The sequence below is a fragment of the Hibiscus syriacus genome, unplaced genomic scaffold (genome assembly GCF_006381635.1).
Source record: "Hibiscus syriacus cultivar Baekdansim isolate YM2019G1 unplaced genomic scaffold, ASM638163v2 tig00111201_pilon, whole genome shotgun sequence".
NCBI lineage: Eukaryota > Viridiplantae > Streptophyta > Magnoliopsida > Malvales > Malvaceae > Hibiscus > Hibiscus syriacus.
In genome coordinates this window covers 807279-813370 of record NW_024063017.1, presented here as the reverse complement: position 1 = coordinate 813370, position 6092 = coordinate 807279, and the positions used below count along the sequence as shown (strand labels likewise).

General features: G+C 34.9%; 1 pseudogene; it reads left to right on the top strand.

Annotated features, from left to right (window-relative positions):
• The first annotated feature begins 547 nt into the window (after positions 1-547).
• On the top strand, positions 548-3923 carry LOC120155694 (annotated as a pseudogene).
• The last annotated feature ends 2169 nt before the right edge of the window (positions 3924-6092 follow it).

Here is a 6092-nt window from a genome sequence, read left to right as displayed (position 1 = left end):
TTGTTTGTAGTGACACGCGCCATTCATGTGAATGGGGAAAACTGAAACAATGAGGTAAAATCACTAAAGTTGAGAAGGGGTAAACTTTGGAGGCTCAATTACACTTTTTCTCATAAAAAATAAAACTAAGGGTAAACTATACATTTAATACCTCAACTATTACTTATATTCCGTTTAAGTCAATAAATTATTTTTTTAAAATCATATGTAATGTTACGTTTTTATTTCATTTTAGTTATCCATTATTAAATATTTTACAAAATCATTTATGTAACATTTTATGTTTTTAATGATGACATGACATTATCTTATAATAACACATCAGCATCACCATTAATTTTTTAACGATTAAAAAATATTAATATGATTTTGAAAAAATAGTTGAGTGATTAAAACCGAACAAAAAAGATAATTGAAGTACTAAACATATATTTTATCCTAAAAGAATTCCGTGACTTAAAAAATGTTGCCAGCTACATTAGGGCCCCACTTCCGCCCCCATAGACGATCCCAATATTCTCCAGCCTCCCCTTGCCGAATGCTTTGCTCTCTGCCTTCTAGCCCTCTTTTTCCTATTTTATATATTACATTTCTTGCTCCGAAAGCCCCTTATCTATATTTGTGCATTTAATCGATAACCCACTTTGTTTCCCATTAATCATATCGTTTCTTCCGTTTTAGTCTTCGGGTTTTGCGTTTTATTTGCTATAATCACCATGGAGCTTTTTCTGACAGCTTTTATTGCTCTTGTTCTTTCCTTCTTGATAGCCAAGATTGTATCTTTGGCCACTGGGGCTGGTGCTTCTGTTTCTGGAGTGGATGGAAAGCCTGTGACTGATGCTGATGACGCGATTATCATGCAAGACTTGGAATTCGCTCACAAATTGAAAGCTCAGCGAACTGAAAGTGAAAGAAAGTTGATTTGGTTAAGGAAAGCGGTGATAATAAGGTTGATTTTTGAACCAGAACAAGCTGGGTTTGACGATCAGGGTTTTGAAAGTGAGAAGAAAGTTGAAGAAAGTAGTGAAAAGGTAGATCAGTTTGAAGCCGGATTGAAAGTTGAAGGCTTTGAAAGTGGAAAGGAAGTTGAATTTGTGCAAGAAACAGCCAAGAAATCGATGATCTTGAAGCCGAACAAGCTACGGTCGATGAGTTGAAACTCGATGAGATTCTTCTCGAAAAGAAGATTGAAAAATTGGTGAAGAAACAGAGGCTGAAAAAGAAACCAAAGTGCAGAATCAAATGAAGGGGCTAGGAGAGAAGAAAAGAAAGTGAAAATAGAGAATGATGTTGGTGACGACGACGATGATGATTGGGAAGAGATAGATAAGAGTGAATTGGAGAAGGTTTTTGGAGCAGCTGCCAAGTACATCGAGCATAACGGGGATTTGGGTACGAGTAATGATTTTCAAATGGAACTTTATGGACTCCACAAGATTGCAACAGAAGGGCCTTGTCGTGAGCCTCAGCCACTGGCTTTCATGGCTTCTTCTCGCTCCAAATGGTAGCTAAATTTCCCTGTATCTAATATTTCACTGTTTATTGATTTGATTTTTCTTCTTTCTTTTGCATTATCTTTTTGGTTGGTGTTGAATGTACATGGTTATACTTAACTTTCTTAGGTTTAAATGTCTCTCTTCTGTCATTGTGGAAGACAAAAGATCAATGTCCCAATAGGTTAAAGCACAATTAATGTTTGTTAGTATGTTAGAGAAGATAAAATTCTATTTTTGGTAAAACCACCAAGTAATATTTGAAGTTTAAACAATTTAGCAAGTTAAAAGTTGGTCAATTTTGAGAAAACTTTGGTAAATGAGATGGTAAACAAGAAGGATGGGAAGCTTATATTGGCCATTTATTCCCATTTATCATATAATCAACCAATAGAAGGGTAGTTGAGAATAACATGGTCATCATTTCCTAATTAAGCATTATCCTTTTGTGTGTGTGTTCTTCTTATATATATGCCTCATATAGCTATAGCTACTGAAATAACACAAATCATTAGAGTTTCTATAGTGGTTGAATTCGGATTGACCACTATAACTGGGAGATTTTTTCGAACTTAGAAAACAAAACTGGAGAATGAAATACATTAGAGCCTAGCCTATACCAAATTACACGGTATAGCTTTATTGGTAGTTATAATAACAGGTTGACATCTGCTATGTATGAGTGATGGACAGCACTGCTTGCATTGTTCAAGGAATGCTTGGCAGACGCTGGGGAACATGAACCCAGAGGCAGCTATGGAGAAGTATGTTACCCTTCTTTCAGACAAAGTTCCAGGGTGGATGGAAGAAAATTCTGATGTGAGTCCCTTTCTGGCTTTGTTTGATTTATTTAGTGACTTATTTTGCAGAGAATATTTGCCATATTGACACGATTCTTTGTATAGGGAGAGCGAAATTTTCGTTCTGCAGACGGAGGAGTTCCCGGTTCCATTGCTCCAGATAAGCAGGCCATTTTTATGTATGAAAGGTAGTCTGATATTGGCACTTGGAAATCCTTGATTTCCTTTTGCGCTAATGTCATTATTATCGTACCAAAAATTTTGAGCGGCTACATTCTATTTTGCAGGAATACTTGCTTGAACTCTACTTCAAGAGGTGGTGACATAACTGAGAGTACAAGCTTTGAGAAGCAGGTATTATTTTAATTTCACCTGGTCCCTTTCTAAATTATGTGGAATGAAAGATGTTATGTTACCAGACAAGCAAAAGCCACTATTGGATGTATTTGACTTGAGATTTGTAGTCATATATATAAAACATGTAAAACATCAAGCTCTGGATGGCTTACTAATTTACATGGCCGATACAGTATTAGGCCACTTCTTTTACCTTGATTATGCCATCATCTTCTCTTAAAAGATGCTAAAAACTCAAAAATGTTTTTATATATAATTCTTCAACACGCTGAAGAATGAGCAGCTGAAATCTAGTAACAGACGAGTTTGGCTGGTCTGCAGAGTAGAGTAAAGAGTGATGCCTTTGTCTGCATAACTTACTTGAGAAAAGATAACCCGATTTCATTTATTTATTTTTTCTGGGGGTTGAATAGCTGAATTGCCTAAATGGCAATAGCTCTAAGATTACCCGTTTTCGTATTTGAAAATTTCGAATTTGAACTTATCTGTCATACTCCTGGAACTTAATAGCAAGCTCCTAGGCATTTATGAGAGGTGCAAAAAACATATAAAATGTTTCTCTTATTCTGGATCAAACTACTTGCCGGCTTTTGTCATTGGCAGAATCAACTTATTTCGTCATCTTAGCAGCAATCATTGTTGCGAATGATGATGTTTCTTTGTCATGTTTGTAAAACTTAAGTAGCCTTTTCAAGTTGCATAAAAAAAATCTCCACGCCGGCTGTATATGCAATTACCACAAGCCTCCAAGAATGTAAGGCTGAAGCTCTTTCTATCCTATTTTTAACTCAACAGCATTATCAACAATTCTCTGTTGAATAAATACTCCTTCAAATGCAAACAAGCTAAGGATTTTATGTTCTTTATTGGTCAGGGTAACATCTCGGACATATTTTTTTGAATACTTATTTTATAAGAATGTTGCTTTTTTTTTTCAATAAATTTGATGATATGTAACTTTATTTTATCATGAAATTTCAGGCCAAAGACTGACTAGCATTGCCCCGACTTCATCTTCTCAATCACCGGGGCCATTCTCCTGTGTTCGCTTTGGTCAAGAACAAGACTATATTTCACTTAACAACTATAAATATCCACCTAGTCTGAATAGTCTATCAGGTCGTTTATCTGTATCCTGCTCGTAAATGATTGTGTGGTTAAAATCATAACTGCCGAGTGTTGTATATTGTGCATGTAAATAAAGAGGGAAGCACCCATGTTTGTAATAACTCGGATGCTGTTGTGTGATTTACCTGAAGCTTTCCTGGTTTAATGCTTGCCTCATTTCTTTAGTTGGTATACATTTCAAACTTAGACCATTTCTTCCTGAACAATCAAACTTCTATTCTTTGACTTGAAAACTTAGACCATTTCTGGGAACTTCAAATGACGTGAGGGTAAAGAAATGCGTAACAAATTGGACAGTTGCATAATTGCATTGCATCTTTTTTTATGATTTTTGTTTGTTTGTTTGTTTGTTGAACATTTAAAATATGATCTTATCTGTCTTGTAGTAAAGTGCCCCTCACGTTTTAAATTGCGGAAGCATGACATTGTGGGAGTTTTCTGCATTTTATCTGTCTTGTAGTTAGCATGAAATTCTCCTTAGTTTAACGGCAACATCATGATGATAAATGTAACAAAATAGGTCAACAGGTTGCTTAAATTGCAAGCTATAATTTGTGCTTTCACATATTCCTAATCCATAATGAACTAATTACCGTTTTGTATTCATCTTTTAATTCATTGGGATTTTATATTCTATTACTTCAAGTACTATGAATAGATTCGTACAGAGACCGGAATTCAAAGGAACTTGAGTAAAAGAACACCTAAAAATCATTACATATAAGCCAACTAAACCTTCATGAAACTACTAAAGCCAAACCAGTACCCAAGACCATTTAAGATGGTAATGGTTATTTAGCAATTGTAGTGAATTGAACTGAACATGGTAAGTCCCCTTCCTAAAATCATTTAACAGCAACAATCAACATGAAAACAACTTGGAGATGAAGTATAGAGATTAGGTTATGAGCTTCAGCAAAACTCAATTGTTATCAACATTCTTGACCAGAATACAGTATTTATATTTAAGTGGTTTAAAGGTCTGAATTCAACAGCAAACTGAAAAATAAAACTACTGTGACAAACGACTGTCCTTGGTGTTTTTCGGCAGTTCTTTTATTTCACCATCCTGCCTCCGGCCCTCTTTGCCAAATTCTAAGCCTTGGAATGTGACCCTAGATGATCTGTACTGGCTACCGTAGGCAGAACCAAAGCCCCATCCAAGGCCAAAGCCAACCCCATAGCCACCATCTTAACATACACAATAATTCACGAGCATCAACAAAATGGATTAACGAATGAATTGTAAGAGTTTAGTAAGTATTAAAGGAATACCTGCACCGAGACCTAAAATATTCAAAGGCATACCTGCAGGTGAGAATGGAATCACAAAAAAGAGAAAAAATGATTACGACCACATTCATAGCTCAAAAGGTATTGATAGATTTTAATGATAAGATGCAAGAATTTACATATATAATAAAACATAAATAGCACAAATTATATCATTACGTTCATAATTTAGCCATCTATAATTTACAATCAATGGAATGACTAATGAGTAGATCTACAGCAAACTAATGCATCTAAAATATGGAACAAAATGAAGAGATAATCTTACAAGGTTTCGAGAAAAAGCTACCAAAAAGCATCCTAGTTAACATAAGATTGTTGAAGCTCAAAACCTTCATCAACAAATGTTCAAATGATAGTTATTCCACACTTTCTCATTAATAATAACTTAAGACATAAACCCCATTTCCAACAAAGAGAATAAGAGTCTAAGATAAACAGCAAACAAAAGGCACATTGCATCGACGCATTCTTGCCTTGTAACTGTCTAACAAACAGGATTCAATTAGTAGCATAAAATGCCCAGCAACGGGTCACAAAATAATCACGAACTAATTTTAGAACACGGCAAAAGGTATCTCCAGCAACATATGACTAAGAGATGAAGCAATGAACAACAAATAACCCTCACAAACTGCTGATGAAGAGAACATGTCTGGTACTTCATTATCATGAGACATCAATAATTCAATCTAAAGTGTTATAATCTTCAACATGAAGCTAAAATTATAATATTTAACTGACATCAACAACCAAGGCAAAAACAAAGTCCCTAATTCCCCAAATCATCTGTTGGTAGTGTGTGTTGGACTCTTAGATCCAGTGAACAGAACATAAAGAAAAACTATGACCAAACCTCGCAAATGATGAAAACAATAATTAATAGTCACTTTTCCTTGAATAGAATAACGTCAACTGAGGGACACATGAATAGAAAATCTTATGCAGTTGCAAATTAAAAACGAAAATTTAAGCTGAAACATAAAAAAAAAGTCGAATAAAGAAAACAAACCCCAAAGTG